Source organism: Rousettus aegyptiacus, unplaced genomic scaffold (genome assembly GCF_014176215.1).
Source record: "Rousettus aegyptiacus isolate mRouAeg1 unplaced genomic scaffold, mRouAeg1.p scaffold_m13_p_16, whole genome shotgun sequence".
Lineage (NCBI taxonomy): Eukaryota > Metazoa > Chordata > Mammalia > Chiroptera > Pteropodidae > Rousettus > Rousettus aegyptiacus.
In genome coordinates this window covers 1324829-1342905 of record NW_023416291.1, presented here as the reverse complement: position 1 = coordinate 1342905, position 18077 = coordinate 1324829, and the positions used below count along the sequence as shown (strand labels likewise).

The following is an 18077-nucleotide window of genomic DNA, read 5'->3' as shown; positions in this document are numbered from 1 at the left end:
AAGCCCCGCCTCCCTCTGGACGCCGAAATTTGACGCCACAGGCAGAGGCCCAATGAGGGACGCCGCGGCGTGGGCGGGCTCTCGGAGCGCCCCGCCTCCCGGAGCCGCGGCGCAGGAGCCGGCCTGGGCGGGGCGGCCGACGCGCGGGTCGCCTGTCCTCTCCTGCGACGTCAGGCTCCCACGGCGTGTCAGCACTGTTTCCAAGGTGTGGACCGTTTTGTTGATTCCCCTTCCCATTAATTCCCCAGTTGCCAGGCCTGACGTTTTCAAAAATGACCAGATAACCAGTTCGGTTTTTTCCCGAATGCACAAACTGACAGAGCTTCGAACCCCGGGGTGGCCTCAGTCGTCTCCTCGGTGCACTGGGAGTGGGAAGGGTGCCCGCCTCACGGAGTAGTGAGCGGTGGAAGGACCGAGCGGCACAGGCGCCATGGCGTCGTTAACTATCATTGAGATTTGCCTGAGTACTTTGCCCTTCAGGCGGGGAACGACCGCAGCATCTGCCCGCGCTCCTGCCCACACCTCACTGGCTCTTGGGGCTTTTCCTGTCTCACTGTAATGCATTCTACGGGTTCTCCCTTCAGGGGAGCGGGCGGGTAATAACTCAGGGGTCTGGGTTCATGTCCTAGAGGTCAGAGGCCGCGGGACCCCTTTTTGTGCTTGTACATTTTGTCTCAGCTGAAAATAACCTGCGATGTGGAAACAAAGAGCCTGTTGAAATTACTTGGGTCTGGTCGGGGTGGGCGTGTTGGCGTGGAGGTGGTGGGGCGTGGTTCCCCCCTCTCCTTGGGAAAGCAGGGGGCAAAGACCAGCCTTAACTTGCTCCCATTACTATCCATCACATTTGTCATCTTATTTCAAATTCAAAGTGTCAGGAGTAGACTAAAACATTATGTTGCCTCAAGTTTAATTGGAAATTGCGGCAAGTACTTGCCAACAATAGTAACAAGTCTTTATTCCAGAGTGGATTTCATTTTTGAAAATAGTATTAAATCTTACAGGTCAAAACCTGGTAAGTCAGGCTAGGCCAAAATGGCCAGGAGTAGATTCTACTAATTATCACGTATTTTTCAAGAACTAGCTCTAACAGATGATTTCAAGAGGAGTTATAAAAATCTCTTGAATAATGGCAGCACTATTTGAAAAAGTATGTTAACTTTCTTTACTAAAAGACAATACTAATTTGTACTGGTGAGTTAAAGTGTTTCTTTAAAAATCTGTTTACGTTACCTGGCAGTCATGTAAAATGAGTTCTGATTTGAAGTATTTATCAATGATGGGACTAGGCGTTTTGTTTGCTCAAATATTTAGTGATATTTATTGATCATTTTATATGGCGGTCACCGTGATAGATTCTAGAGTCAAGTTCAGAAAAGATCAGAGACTAAATAAGTCAGATTTTCTTTATGGAGTTGATGACGTAAAGGAAGATTTTTTTCTTGTTAAGGAAGTGCAGTGCAGGTTGCTTGCCTGTAGTCTTTGAGCCCCATGTTCATCTAAACTCTGCTCTGTGATGATGGTTGAGCTGGGAGTCCGCAGAGTACATTTCCCAGCCTTCCTTGTCAGGTGGCTTCCAGTGGCGTTCTGCCAAGTGGAGGCACAGGCAGGAAATCAGAAGGTGGAAGGAACATGGGAAAACTATAGTTCTTCATTTCTTTTATCCTCCGCTTCTGACATACTGGCGAGGAAGGTGGGGGGATGGCTGTATCCTTTACAAAATCCGGGAGCCAGTTGCAGCAGCCCCTCCTGTGTGGTCCTTCCTGTCTTCCCTTTTCCCACCTTCAGGTGGCACCCTAGCAGCGAGTGCCCTGGAGCTGTAAAAATCCACCCTCACCCTCCCTTCTATCAGCTCTAGGACTGGGAGTCACTTCCTGCAGTTAGGGATTTCTGATTTAATCTTATGGTCCCCTTTTTGCTCTTCTAGCCTTAAACACCTATATAAACATTTCTCCATAGTAAATGCTACCTGTTTAGAATTCTTTAGGTGATTTCTGTTTTCCTGCCTTGAACCTGGACTGATAAAGATTGAAATGGGTACCATCTTATAGCATTCACAAAGCCATTGGAATCCAGCAGAGAGTTGTCCCAGTTTTCACAAAGACAAGGCTATTACTCTGAAATCTATCTCCCAAGTAACGAATTTTAAAACACCAGGCCAGCCAGCACACCAGCAGAGTACTGAACATACCTTTCAGTAACATCTCTTCATCACTACAATGTGAGGGCCACTAGGGAATGTGCATGGTGGGGCCACAGGGAGGAGAAATTTGGAAAGTCTCCACATATAACTCATACTCTTTGAAAAAGCATTTTCTCTTCTAGGCACACACTTTAAGGAAGTAATGAGAGAGTCACATAACAATTCATGCATTTCCCCTTAAGCTACTTGAGAATGACTCCTTCGATCCTATATATCCAGCTGTCTGTTGTAAATCTTCCTAGAATGCCCCTCACAACCTCAAACTAAAAATAAGTACAGAGAATGAGGAAGCAGGTAGGTAGCTCTTGAGATGGGCTGAGTATAGAGAGAAAGATGTGCTGAGTGTGGAGAGTAAGCCACCTAGTGACCTGAAAGATGCAAAATTAGACTGAATGAAACGGATGCTGGGACCAACAGGAGTGTTACGGATGGAAATGGAGAGAGAGACCAAATCACAGTCATGCCGTCTCGGATATGCGGTACCTAAGAATTGCTGATAGGACCTGTAAGCTGTCACAGGCCATTTGGCAAGCTACAGCTGTGAGGAGGCAAGTTCATTACTTCTTCTCGTTAACAAAGCAGGCGTGTGTCACTGGCCCCAGGTGCCTTCCATGTGGTGACCTCCTTGCTCAAACATCAGTGTCCCTAACCATCAGTGGGGTAGGCTGATGCCAGACAGAGGAGAGCGAGAAGGAACACGAACATGTGAACAGTGCCTATCGGGGGCTTCATGTAGCGTGGTCCTTCTCGTTTGCACCCCATCCGAAGTGTGGGAACGTACCCCATCTCTCTCCTCTTTAGAGTGATTTAATAAACCGCATGATTCGAGCATCTCTATTTGGCCTGTCTCGTGACTTCTGGGGTTGCTTGGCCTGTAGGATACTTGGAGGCCACCGCTGCATCAAAGTAATTTCACATGACAACTAGAGGAAACAGGAGAAAGAACGTAGAGGCGTATAGCATAAGCTACAGTGATGCAAAATGGGGACAGGAAGGCAGTCGCAAGTCGTACCTGTGACTCCACCGAAAGGCAAAAATGGCAAGGGAAGGGCAAACCAGACTATGAAATGTGGGCGAGACTTCTTCCTCACCGATTTATGGAAAAGGGAAGACAACAAGCAGGGAAAGCTCAGCGGGTTTCGGCAGTCTAAATGTCACTGATTACATTTTATATCTGAGACCAAAACAACTGTTTCAGAGGTAAATACAGCAAAGTCCAGATGCAGGATGCGCTTTCAAGGCATGGGCTAATCTCTGAATTTCTTTTTAATTAACTTCATACAGCACTGCAGTTCTTTTTAAATGTTCCCTACACTTGGGAGCATCTAAACTCAAGAAGAGAGGAGAGTGGAAAATAGAAATACTTTATAATTTAAAAATGCTTATAATTAGGACAAATGCACATGTAATACTACTTTCTATAAAAAGTTTTTTTTATTATTTTACTATACAATTCCTAAAACATTCTCTGTAAATAGATTCCCATTTTTAAAACACTAATAATGCAACTATTTTAAAGATCTAACTGTGGAATGAAAGATTTAGTAAAATGAAATATCCCTTTGAAATGAAAGTAATTTGTACCTAATTTATCTTTTATAATCTATTTTCTTTAACAGGTCACTGTATCTCTATTTTACAGAAAATGCATTAAAGACTGTTAAGGTAAGTGAAATACTTTACATGCAAAGCTTGTAGAGCTTTCTCTGAGAAAAGTATCATTTTTACATAAGAAATGAAATTGTTTATGAAGCAAATACTTTTAGGAGCTTACTCTGTGATTTTTCAAAGAATATGACATTTTGGAATGTAGCTCATTCAAATTAACAGCCTTAATGCTTTAATACTGTTTTTTAACTTATTTGTTTTTAACAACTTAATTTGTACTTTGAAGTTGAATATTTTCTCTCTGCAGAATTTTAAATGGTAAAAACAATTTTAAAAAGAAAGTGCATTTTGTGATGAATCAAAGATAAAACATACATTCAAAGAGAGATTAGGGGTACAATGTCATCATTAAGCACTGTTTATTTTTCAATGACCTGCTTGGGATTTTAAATATTTATATAAATTATATAAATGGTAGAAGATCTGTTCTTGGATTTTACAAAGTACTAGTGAACTTTGATTAAAAATGTATATTATTATAAAGAAAACTCCTGTTCTAGAGATCAGGGTCAGAAAAGTGGCAAAAATTTTGTTACTTTATACCAAACCACTGTAAAAATGAGTCTAGTTATATACATTCTTTAAAACATACGACATATTGCAGCCAATGCAAATATTGTAATTTTAACAATACTTAGAATTCAAATTTTAAATTCCAAAGAAGTAATTTCCAAATGAATATAGAAAGCAATCCTTGTATATATGCTCCAAAAAAGAGGTTAAAACCAAATGATGGCTAAGAAGCTGCATCTCCTTCATCCGGAGGACTCGCTGGCTCTTCCCCTCCACGTCCACTCAGGGCTTCTGGGTCACATGACTTAGCGTTCGCTGACTGGTCATTGGCTATTCAGAATTCCCCTGATGGGATGATCTCTGCTGTTTTTTCTCCTGTTCAGATGTACAATCAATCAAAGCATGTTGAACCCGGTGAAAGTTAGCAGAGAAAAACAGCTTTGGCCGGTGGCCACAAAAGCTTGAAAAGCTTTATTGAAGGAAAAAATTGGACATTTTCTCATTCTGGATAGGAGCTGGATTGTAACTTGAATTTCTAACTGTAATACTTCTGCTATTCCTTTAAAGACTGAACTTTGCATGTAGCAAGTCTTATCTCAAGCCAAAATGCACAGTTTCACATTATACTGCTGAATTACTGCTTAGTAAGCGGACCAATTGGGGCGCACTGGGAATCCCGTTATGAAGAGGTAGCTCTCCTGCACCTGTGTCTGAGCCTAGGTCAGGAGCTGCTGAAAACGGGTATTGCAGTCATCCCGAGGGGCGCATAATTCTGTACGTGTGTATACGGGCTAACTGCGTAACTTGGAGAAGTTCCACTAAGTCGTGTAGGAAGATTACCTTTGTATCTGGGACACTGAACCAGCGGGACGTGTAGTGTATGTTTGTAAAGTGGATTAATTCTTTTCTCCCACGACGCTCTCTGTGGTACCTTGTCCCTGGATGAAAACTTAAGCAGTCTTAATGCTTTTTCTGGTCTTTCCTACATATTAGAAACAGTTATTTGGTTATTTAAGCTTAGCAATCAAAACAGGAGGTCACGATGTAGTTCTGGCTTCTGAGTTAAGGCTTTTCTTCCCATGTAGCCTCCAGGCTGGTTGCAGGCGTGAGGCTCGCCGGTGGGAGCCGGAGACAGGAGGGCACAGCCTGCTGCTGCTGCCTTTCCCACAGGGATGTCCGGCTCCCTCTCGGCAGGCCTCCACGTCCCTCAAGCTTGAAGTGTGGGGACAGAGGGATTTAATGGAAGCAGCTGACATACTTCTGTCTTCATGGTCTAGCATCGGGACGTTCTGGGCGTATAGATGTTTAAAATTGACTCTCTTTCTTGCGAGCGTTTTCATGGGTTCTTCTGTGACCCACTCCACCCATCCTGTGGCTTCCCATAGCAAGAGCTAACGGGCCATTGGCTTTATTTATTCACTTGTATTTTTTCTGCAGAGGCCCATTGACCCTTCCTGGCCGTCCCTTCGGGCGTAACCTAGGGAGGCCCCATGCTGGCTTTCCGAAGTGAGTGACCTACCTATGGGATGTCAGAAGACCAACTGTTTTCCCCGCCAGACTCTGGAAGCAGTATTTCACTGCTGGAATTCAGGGAAACCACGTGGCCTCTGCACAACCACACTGCCCCTTCTTCTCTGCCCTCCGAGCTGCTAGCCAGCCTGCCACAGCCTCTAGACTCTCCGGGGGGCGGGGGGGAGTGAACACCTGCGACCACCAGCCCACGTCTCCTTGAGGCCGTCTCTCTTGATTCGGGGTGGATAGGGCCTCCTCCACCTACCACTCTTCCTGGAGCGGAGGGCTGTGATCCCCCAAAATGCTCTTTTCCAGTCTCTAGTTCTCAGCCATTTGAGATACAGGAGCATGACCAGGATAGAATGTTTCCTTCCCCACAAGGCCCCCCATTACAGCCACACTCATTTCCTTAACCCCTGAAACCACTACTGGGTTCTCCATTTCCATAATTATGTTATTTCGAGAATATTATCTAAGTGGAATCATGCAGTATGTAGCTTTTTGGACTTATCCTTTTACACTCCACGTGATTCTCTGGGGGCTTATCCAGCATATCGCCTGTACCCGCAGTTCATTCCTTTTTCATTGCTCAGCAGTGGTCCACGCTATGGGCATACCATGAGCTAACCACTCACCTGATGCAAGACACATAGTTTCTTTTCAGTTTTTGCTATTATGCATAAAGCTACTATAAACATTCATGGGCAGGTTTTCATGTGAATATAAGTCTTCATTTCTTTGGAGTAAATGCCCAGAGTGTGTGTATTTACTGTGTCATATGATATTTGCTTATTTAGTTTTTAAAGAAATTGCCAACCTGTTTCCCAGAGCATCTGTATTGTTTTATATTCCCACCAGCTGTGGATGAGTGAACCAGTTTTTTCACATCCTTACCAGCATTTGACAGTGTCATTTTTTATTTTACCTTTCTGATATATGTGTGTTTCCATATCTCGATGAGTTATAGAACATTGCAGACACACTTCTTATTTCGAGACGAAAAAACTTTCTAATATTACTAAAACCATCTCCTTGTGGTTTTAGTTTGCATTTCCCTGATAAGTAGTGTTGAACATCATTTTATGTGTTTGCCATCTATACATCTTTTTTTTTTGGTGAAATTACTAAGTCATGTCATTTTGTTGTTGTATGAAGCACCAAAAATATAGACTGAAACATATCTCAAATATATCTTGATTCTAACTCTAAAGAAGAGATTGTTATTGCATTGTTAACAGGCTCCAAAAACTGGAAATTCCTATCTACCAGTAGCTCTATGACTTACCCGAGGCAAGTCTGAACAGGTCTTTACAGCTTAGTTCCTGGCTGTGCTGCAAGATATAACAAAAGCTTACCTCATCAAGATGCTATGAAAAACAGTTTCTATTTATTGCAAGTACTGTATGATTTTTGTGTCTATATTGGTGTGGAACAGCACAGTTATTAGATGAGGACATCAAAAGACTTTGTTCCGTGAAGGATGCCACATTCTTAGAGATGGTAGAGGGATTATAATGCATGTGTCAAGTTAATTTTTGAGATTGTGTTGCAGTTAAATCCAAAGATAAATTTGGAATTTAGCTAGGCCGAAAAATTGTCTCAGACAATTTTTAATTGCATTTTTGAGTAAGACCTTTAGATATCTCAGGATGGCCTCATAACTTTTGTAGAAAATCAGTGAAATATGCCTTCTACACTTAGAAGTTTATAAAGTTATATGGGTCTGTATTATATAAATAGAACGTGGCAGACATTCTTATTTTGAAATGAAAAAACTTTCTGATATTAGTATTCATTTACTTGAGACCTTGTGGAACTCAACTGAATAACAATTGGAAAAAGAATTGTTAACTAATTAAGAAATGATAATACTATTCATCTTACTCAAAGAAACTAGAGCTTAAAATATATACCGTTTGATATGATGCTTTATGTAGAGTTTTTAGAAGGACTTAGGTTGAGTCATCTAAGCATTTTATATCACAGGTTCCTCAAATGTAATTTGAAAGGAATGAAATAATTCAATGTTTTTTAAACATTTTGCTCAAGAACTTCTTTTCTCTCTTAAAAAGTAGGGACCTCAAAGCTCAATTTATGTTTACGAGGATTATATCAATCATTATTTCCAATATTAGAAATTAAAACTGAGAAAAAATTAAAATGTTTATTAATTCATTTACAATAACTATCCCATTAAGTGTTACCATAAACTATACATTTTTTGAAAATAACTATTTTCCAAAGCAAAATAAAATTTTTGAAAAGTGTGACATTGTTTTACATTTTTCGAATCTGTCTGATGTATGGCTTAACGGCTGGATTCTCATATTTTTTCTACACTTATTCTGTGATATGCTGTTTTGGTTGAAGTGTATAAAGAAAGTCTGGCCTCATGCAGATGTTTGTAAGAGATTTGAGCCTTTAAAACTTTAATAGTCTTTTCAGATAATTGTGGATAGTCTTCTTTGATACTACATGGAAACTCGACAGGTGATAATTTCCTAAAGCCTACTTGCTAAGTGAAATCTGAAGCCATGGCAACGAATTTTTCATATCGAAGAATAATAGCTTTTGGGGGAGTGGCTTGAAGAAGCGAACAGACTGTACCACCCTTTAGTACACCACTGCCGAGTGATGTGATGAGGGCTTTTTTCCTTCATCTTTATTTGGCTCCTTTTCATCAATGAATAATCTTTTATTATATTAAAAGAATGTTGATTTTGGGTGAGTTTTCTCAAGTCTAGATAATTGCAAGAGTATTTCCATATAGATGGATAGATGATAGGCAAGTAGACATCATGGTAAAATGATGAATGCCGTTAGTTTAATGTGACATTCTGTAAGCCTCTCCAAACTCGATGGGGAGGGGAGAGGGTAGAACAGCGGTGGTGGTTCAGCTGGTCGTAGTAACAGTAACAAAGGAATAATTCGGTACTGCCAGCAGAGTCATGGGAACCTGACCTCTCAATCTTCCTTTTAGCGTCAAGAAGAACCCGACATATCTCGTAGACCCCTTCACAGTCTGGGTCTTCTTGGCCCCTCCTGGTAGCTCCTCCCTCTCCCCTGTCCCTGCTGATAATAATGGCCCCCTGGGTCTTAGCCCACCAAGTCTCTGGTTGTCTTTTCCTCTCTGAAGTGAAGACACACCCTGTTCCTCATCTGCTATGCCAGAGGGCTAGAACGCGGAAGAGATGAGAGTAAACTCGTAATACTTGGTGAGATTAATGATCCGTTTCACATCTGGGTGTATACTGTGTACAAGTCCGTAAGGGGGCATTTTTGAGGGTAATGTCATAGCATTATTTGTGTTAGCAAGAAGTTACGGGAAGTCTTGGTATCTGTCCCTAAGGAAGTGGAGAATCGGAATGCGTGGTATGTGCATACAGTGGAACACAATGCAACAAAAAGTAGTTGGCCATTTTTTTAATCTAGCAATGTGGATAGCTCTTAGAAATAGAGAGCAAATTCTATAGGGTAAAACAACTAATGTACATTCAAAACACACACAGAGAACACAAAAATCTATTATTTTTCGGGCTATGTTTTCAGATACCTAAGGACGCATACAGAATATGCCGGCGTGAGCATCGCTGATGGGAAGGACATGTAAATGAGGAGGGGCGGGACACAGAGGAGATAAAGAGATGACAGGAGGGGGGCATGGCCCGGGCTTCTGTGATCCTGGGATGCGAAGTCTTTGTGTTTGAGAGCCGTATGACTCATGGAGAAAAAGGGTACATGTGTTTTAAAACAGACTCTGGGAGGATTTGAATGGCCTTATGTAGAAGACAGATGGATAATTTAATTAGCATAAATTCTTGCTTTAAATATATCCCTCCATCAGACGTGTTAGAAATTATTATGAAATTTGCCTCCAGCCATCAGTCTAGGAAGGGAGTGGAAATTTGAAAATGTGGTTATTTGATATTCGAAGAGAATTGCTCTGTAATTCTGGAAAGTACAAAGATACTCTGTCAGAAAGTTGCCTTTTGTTGAGTTTCGTGGACTCTATAAGTCAGTAATTTAAAAAGCATCAATTAGTTTGTTCTGATGGTATTATTTCATTTTGTGTACTCACTGACTAAACCATTTATTCATCAGTAAGATTTTCTCTAGCATTAATTCTCATGTGAACAATATCCTACAAGTACAGCTTATATGCTGCTCTGTCATCCTTAACATATCTCATTATTCAGTTACGCTGGTGCTCTTCATCTTAATCTTAGGCTCTTTAAAAATGTCTTCTAGGTATTATGTCATTTCTTTGCTCGTTGTACTTAATAAATCATGACAATGCGAATTACGTAATCAAATGAAGGTTGAATTATATGGATTATAACATTCAAAGGGCACTACTTTTTGATTGCCCAGCCTCATGTAGAAGTGTTTATGCACGTTTCTCTTGGTTTAAAGAGGAAGTGTTCAGCATAACCACCTTTTCCTATGAATCTTTCACATTTCAGGAGTAATAGGATTTTCTTTATTACTACTGTAAACACTGTCCTTTAATTTATAGTTAAGTCTATTAAAATGTCTTAGAGCATGTCAAAAGTGTTCCCAATAATGTTATTTATATATGTGTGTGTATGTGATTTTTATTTTTTTTGCATTTTGCGATTTTTTTATTCAATATTTCATGTTATTTTCTGACTTATGGAAAAGCATGTCATTATACAAATGTTCTGAGCATATTAATGTTCTTTCCAATGCTTCTCATGCCCTGGCAAGGAAAAATGATGATGCTTGTAAGACACCTGAGCAAACCTTGTGAATCAACTAGTAGCGAAGGCAACCCCCCTGCCCCACCACCCTGGAGCTGAAGGGGGCGCTATCTCCTATGCACTCAACAGCTGGGCTCCCCAACCCCACAGGGAAGCTCTAGACTCATGCTTTGAAATTTTTCAAAAGAAAGAACCGTTCCAGCCGCTAGAGGTGCGGTTAGTTCTGGAACTTAGCGAGGCCTCCACTGTGTTCAGGAGCCAATAACTGCTCAGACAGCTTTTAACATCCAAACTAATAGGACGAGACCCAGAGTGGGCATCCACAGGACCACGGGCGCTTCCCAAACTGGCTCTGCAGGGCATCTTTTTGAGATGAGTTTGAAGGGGGGAAAAGATGAACCTCTTTATCAAATAAATGTGAGATTCTGAAATAACAGCTACATTCGATGCATGATTCCTGAGAGTCTTTCATATGCTGGCATTCCGTAAGTCTCCAAGAGGGAACCGTACCGTGCACCCTTCCTCACGCTGTGCTGTTCTCAGCATTCTCACTGGAGAAATGCGCTTTCTTTGTCGACCTTCATTTTCTCTTTTATCTCTAGTCACTATCTTTTAACACACATTGTTATAATACAAGTTGATCCGTGACCCAAGTTTTTCAATTTATACAGCTGATTCCATACATTTTTTGTTTTTTGGTTTTTTTTTGATTTCATACATTTTGACAATCCAATCGATCTTTCTAGTAGTTGCAGTTTTTCCCCACTCTGGAAAAAAGCTGGTGGAGAGTCATGTATGGCTTATATAGACTTCCATTGTTACTTTTATGTGCAACATTTAATTTCTTTCTAATATGATTATGAAAATGTAGAGAATTAGAAATTAGTAAAACTGATTAATTTACTTGTTTAACTTTTCAGTTTATAGCAAATTTGAATGAAGTCATTAATCCAGTTTTGCATTTTTGATGATTTGTATGTTATAGTTTTTCTAAATTTTCTGTAATAAGAATATTATATTAAAAATTGTGCTGTTTATTATATCATGCTATATGATATTACATAGAACCGAGGTCCCGAAAAAGTGGGAAAAATGTGCAAAGTTAGTGATTATCTTGGAGTGGGGTGACTTTGATTTTCTATTTTTCAATTTTCTTCTATTATGAGCACAGGGGAAAAAATTAAGAATGCATTAAGTATCCTGGCTTCAAAAGGGAGGATGCTTTTTAAATTTACTTTTATGTTAGCTATCTTTTGTCTAAAGAATCAGAGATAATTACCTGAAATGTTTTATTTCACTTACTACAGTAAAAACCTTTTCAGGGAAATCAGATAAAGAAAAAAATCAAGATAAGAAAAAACACTCTGAAATTCTTTTCTGCTTTCTCTACTTTATCAAGTACATGAGAAGCCATAATTTCAATATGACATTTTAAAAGTTCCAGCCAAGTATTTTAGTCAGGTGTTTACTGTCGTAAGAAATATGCCTCTTCAGCTCTGATCACCTCATTTCGACCCCGGCGATTGGCTGTGAGGAAATATTGGGTATACAAGTATTATAATTAGAGCATACAAACTATTTACAAACTTGGACGATTTTCCAGCCAGTAAGTATTCCAGAGCAAGTGCCATAAGCCAGTTCCTAGTTAACATTTCTGGTTTTCCCACTTTTCTCTTTACTAAAGTTATTCTCATACTTTATAATCAATATTTTTAACTCATTTAATCTGCTTTTATTCATATAAAATGGACCAACATTTTATTGTGAAATTTTTTTTTGTACTTGTTGTATCAGTGGCATTTTTTCTGACCTAAATTTTATTCGATGATTCTGCATATAATTGATTATTTGAAAAAAAAAAAATCTGAAAGATAGTCACTCAGGACCTTGGAGAGCTCTCCCAGCGCGGAGTGGGGCGGGTGAGCAGAGGGGCAGGGCAGGGGCAGGGGGGCTGCAGCTCTTCTGGTAAACTGACCACTGCACTCTGGAATCAAGGGTGGAATCGAGTCTTTTTGTCTTTCTCTTTCCGTTTCCTTCTGTATGTTCCTTCACTACTGTTCCCTGCACCTCGCATAATGCCCAGCACCTAATGTAGTGCCTAGCAGGTAGGAAGCCTACCCCAAGAATAAAGGAAGGAAAGATGAATTCCGTTTCCTATTACTGCCTTTACAAATTACCACAAACCCAGCGGTTTAATTTTTATCATGACTGTTCTGTGTTTCAGGGGTCCATCGCAGGTCTCACTGGGCTACAATTGAGGTGCCAGGCAGACGTGTCATAAGGAGGCATTAAAATGACTTAAAAATCAGATCGGGTAGATAAAGAATTGTTTCTTCTAATAAAGAAATTGATGAAAAATGTTCAGAGCTGTACGGAGGACAGGGGTGAGCCCAGCGAAGGCGGGTGGAGCTGTGGCAGGCTGGAAGGACCGAGGGGGGCCTGCATGCTGGGCCATTCCAGCCGGCGAGGGCTGCCCCCCCACCCCCACCAGCTGGCGCAGGCTGTAGTCGGCTCTTCTGGGGGCTGTTCCAGTACTTGGCTTGCCAGGGATATGTGCCCAGCACCGGGGAAATGGATTTCCTGTCCCAGTTTCCCTGTCTAGCACTCCTCTTCGTGACTGTCATTAGACTTTACCCAGAACCTCAGCCCGTGGCAGGTGGTCCACATTACCTGCACTATGCCAGTGCCAACCTGGACAACGTTTCAGATGTACCCAGCTGCCGAGGCCATGCCAGGGGGTGTGACTGTCCAGGTCCACTGTGCCTTTCTTTGATATGGCTATCAAATTTTTTTCATGATAAAAACCATATAATTACATGACAGAACTTAGAAAATAGGGACAGATTTTATACACAAGACCACTACCCCAACATAGTCTTAAGTTTGGTGTAATTGTTGCCATAAAGAGTGTCTGTGTAGTTGTTTTTGTAGGCATGTAGAGCAAAGTTCCAAGTCTTAATAGGCTGTGCCGACATCAGAACTCAAATATGTGTGGGCACCTCTGTAGGTGTGACCTGCTGAGACCTGCCAGGAGGGAGAATCGGGAGGGGGGCTCCGGTGGGATTCCCTCCAGCCCTGCTGGCCCACAGGCGCGTGCAGGGGAGGGGGCCGCCAGTGCACGTGAGAACCCTTCTCACCAAGCATCCAGCAAAGGAAAACCCGTCTCATTGCTGTTTGAGACCCAGGTATCGGTTTATCACTGAAGGAAGAGAAGAGTGATTCTCAGTGTCAGCCGTGGGACTTCCACACGAGGGGCTTGGAAACAGCGTCCTAGGACACCAGCACAGGGAAGGGGGAACAGCAGAGGACAAGTTCTGGTCACCAGGACGAGCAAGTGCTTGAGCACACAAGCACGAGATGACCTGGGAATGTGCAGAACTGTCCGGGGCTTTGGAAGGGGGCTGGCAGGCCCACGACGGAGGAGAGGGGCCTGCTGCTGTTGATTTCAAACTACACCAAGTTGATTTCAAACTACATTTCAAAGCCATAGTAATTAAAACAGTGTGGTATCTACATTAAGACAGACATAATTAATGGAACAGAATAGAGAGCCCAGAAACAAACCCATACATATATGGTGAGTTAAGTTATGACAAGAGCCAAGAACATCCAATGGGGGAAAGGACGGTCCCTTCAATAGATGGTGTTGGGAAAACCTGACAGCCACACACAAAAGAATGAAACTAGACCACTATCTTACACCATACACAAAAATTAACTCAAAATGAATTAAAGACTTGAACATAAAACTCTTAGAAGAAAACATAAGCAATAAACTCCTTAGCATTGGTCTTGACACTGAGTTTTTTTTTTAGGCTGACACAGAAAGCAAAAGCAACAATAAATAAGTAGGACTACATCATACAAAAAATGCACAAAAGAAGGAAATCATCTACAAAATGAAAGGCAACCTACTGAATGGAAGAAAATGCTTGTAAATTATATAAGGGACTAACATTCAAACTATATAAAGAACTCATACAACCAAATAACAAAAAGCAGATAATCCATTGAAAAATGGGCAGAAGATCTGAATAGACATTTTTTTTTCCCCCGAAGAAGACATACAGATAGTCGACAGGAACATGAAAAGATTGTCAGCATCACTGATTATCGGGGAAATGCAAATCCAAACCATAGTGCAGTATCGCTTCACACCGTTAGGATGGCGAGTATCAGGAGAACAAAAAAACGTTGATGAGGTGTGCAGAAATGGGAACCTGGTACGCAGCCGGTGTACGAACGGTACAGCTGCTACGGGCAACAGTACGGCAGTTCCCCCCAAAACTCCAGTGATTCCCCTTCACAGTCAGCCTGAGTGTGGGCTGACTTCATAAGAGCGGCTTCAGGGTCATAAACCATTCCTTCAAGGAAGTGTGTTATAATTTACTTAACTTTTTAGCCACTACTTAGTTTGCCTCCACTTTCCAATTAGAATAAATAATACGGCAATGAATAACTTTGTTGACTATTGCTTCAGGAAACCAACTCTAAATTGTCAATAATACTGCTGCTCATAGTTTGGTAGTAATTGATGGCCTTCCAAAAGTCATCAACACTTTAAATTAAGGAGGCCTATTTTAAAATAGCCACTAAAATCATAAAATACATGACAGCATAAGGAACAGACAGAATATTTTCAGATGCTGTGGTATCTATAAAATAAATTTTATCTGAATTGGTAATTGCATTTAAACATAACGGATGTGAATCCAGATAAAAAGTAACATCAAAAGGACAACGTTGATTTCTTCAAATAAACTTTAGGATCTTGAATATAAACACTGTAAACACGTCAAAGGAAATATAAAAGGTTAGGGTAACTTTATTTTCTCAACTTCCTATCCTGTTGCTGGACTGTCATACCTACCACACACACACACACACACACACACACACACACACACACACACATTTTAGGGGTATTTAAAGTAAAATGTTTAGAAAATGCAGTGGGAACTTGTTCCTGGGCTGACAGCATGCATGCCATGTCTTTGGAGACAGAAAAGTAGGAAGAACCAAATTGCAAAGACCCACTCGGCAGCTCTGCTCATTACGAAGATTGTGGGTTGTAATCTATGTGGTAAAAGGCTTTGATTTATTTCACTTCATTTGCCACTTGGGGACACTTGTATGCTTGTAAAGTGCCTTCCGTGGATGTAGTTAATCTATTTGATTTGTTTATAAGGAACAAAGATAATATAAAAGGAGTCTCTGAAGAGGTATTACAGACTTCAGTGCTGACCAACCGTTTAGTATCTAATTATCTTTCTTCTTTGTATTTAGACATTTAATTCATTTTAGGGTCCCCATGAAAACCCCTGTGAACCATTTGCGGAAAGACTTCCTCTGTGCAACCCATTTCACATGATCTAATGAAAGGCTGAGCAGAAGGTATTCGTTAGGCATAGTTTACATCTACGGCACAGTCAATCCTTAATTAGTGACTGATTATCCTTTTGGGGATCATACAAGCCTTCTGTTTCTACTCTGTCTCACTGTTGCTGACTTTTTAGCCACTTCACTAATCATCGGTGAATCTGTCAAGAGTGGTTTGGGAATAGAGCAGAGGATCACATTGTCCATTGTTTTGCCGTCTTTAAAGAAAGAGGGGTTGACGCTTCTGTGTGCATCAGTGGACTGTAATGTCTTCATCGTCCTTGTTATTCTCTGTCTCTCAAGGGTAGTTAAAAGTTCTCTCTATATGTTTTGCAACTCCTAAGAATAAGAACATGTGTCTCAGTCTGTTTGGGCTGCTGTAACAAAATATCACAGACCGAGTAGCTTGTAGACAGCAGGAATTTATTGCTTGCAGTTCTGGAGGCCGGGAGATCAGGGTGACAGCAGGGTCAGGTGAGCTCTCTTTTGCATAGAAGCTTCTCTTCAACACACTATTTGTTGTATCCTCACGTGGTGGAGGGGGTTAGGGATCAGGGGGTCTCTTATAAGTGTACCGATCTCATCATGAGGGCTCCGCCCCCATGCCCTCATCAACTCCCAGAGGCCCCTGCGTCCTAACACCATCGCGTTTGGAGGCTGGGATTTCAACATACGGCTTTTAGGAGGGCAGACTTGAGACTGTAGCAACATGGCTGTGCACATTTGAATCGTTAGTGGATGTCGCTATATCATCCTACAAGAAAGTTTACGGGTTCACAGTCCTCATAGTGGTGTGTGTGTGAGAGAGTGCCTTACACTGGCTGGGAGAAGGGAGAGGGAGAGAGATTCACCTCTCACCATGTATCCTTTTGCTATTTTGATTTTGTACTCTGTGTACTTGCTACCTGGTCAAAGAAAGTTAAAAAAAATACCGTCACGCGCCACACGTCCGCAGGTATGTCGTATAGCCTGAGTGCGTAGTAGGCTGTCCCACTAGGGATGAGGACACTCTGTGATGTTCCCACAGTGACAAAATCACCTAACAGCACATTTCTCAGAACTTTCCTGTCGTTAGGTGATGTGCGACTGTAGATAAATGACAATCATCATGTTTTATCTTTGCATATATGTGCATTCTTTTATGTCACTGGTTTTCAAGTCCCTCAGGGTATATTTGGCAATGTCTGGGGTATTTTGTTCCGACAGGTGGGTGGGGATTACTGGTGTGCAGTGAGTTGAGGTCCTACAGTGTATGGGACAGTCCCCCCCCCCCCAATAATTAAGAATTATCTGGCCCCAGACATCCGTAGTGCTGGGGTTGAGAAACTGTTCTGCGTATGTGTTTTAAAAAGTAAAAGTTTAGGTGCCTTCTTGCTTCTAGATGTTGTCACAGCCCTGGGTATAGCTGTGACAAAAGGCTTTGATTTATTTCACTTCATTTGCCACTTGGGGACACTTGTATGCTTGTGAAGTGCCTTCCACACAGCCCCCGCTCACCCATGCCGCACAGCCTAGTGAGGGGGCGAGAGGCAAGCAAATAATTGCAGGAATGTGATACATTCTAGAATAGGGTACAAACAAGGCACTAGGCAAGAACTAAGTATCTGTAAACATATTCATTAACTAGAAAGCCACCCGACTGACACATCAATTTTCATTGAATAATTGAAATTGAAACATCAGTTTTAGAAGTTATTCCCCACCGAATCCTCCAGGTTGAGAATGCGGCCCCTTATTCTAGGGCTGTACTGCTCCCCTGCACCAATGTGCTGTCAGGAAAAGGTAGCTGAGGGCAGCACTTAATTCGGTTGTGACAACTGGTGCTCTATTTCTGTGCTGAGAAACACATTTTGGAACTTTAAATGGACTCCGACATACTTTTAAAAGTGTATAAGTCATGACTAATGTTTTGCTGTCTGAAAGGGGTGGCTATATTCTATAAGAACAGCCCAAAGGATTGTCATGTCTTGCATATTTTCTTCCACAAATGTCTGTTTTTCTGAGAGCCTCACAAGTTCAATTATATTTCATCATCGAAGAACCCAGATAAAGCTCAGACGCTGAAATCTGCTAGCTTTGTTTAG

At 41.4% G+C, this 18077-nt stretch overlaps 1 long non-coding RNA gene across 1 annotated transcript; it reads left to right on the top strand.

Moving 5' to 3' along the window:
- The first annotated feature begins 1 nt into the window (after nt 1).
- Nucleotides 2–8163, top strand: LOC118612405. Its single transcript, XR_004954819.1, has 3 exons — nt 2–205; nt 3820–3865; nt 5819–8163. It is a non-coding gene; the product is annotated as an uncharacterized LOC118612405 (long non-coding RNA).
- Nucleotides 8164–18077: the final 9914 nt, after the last annotated feature.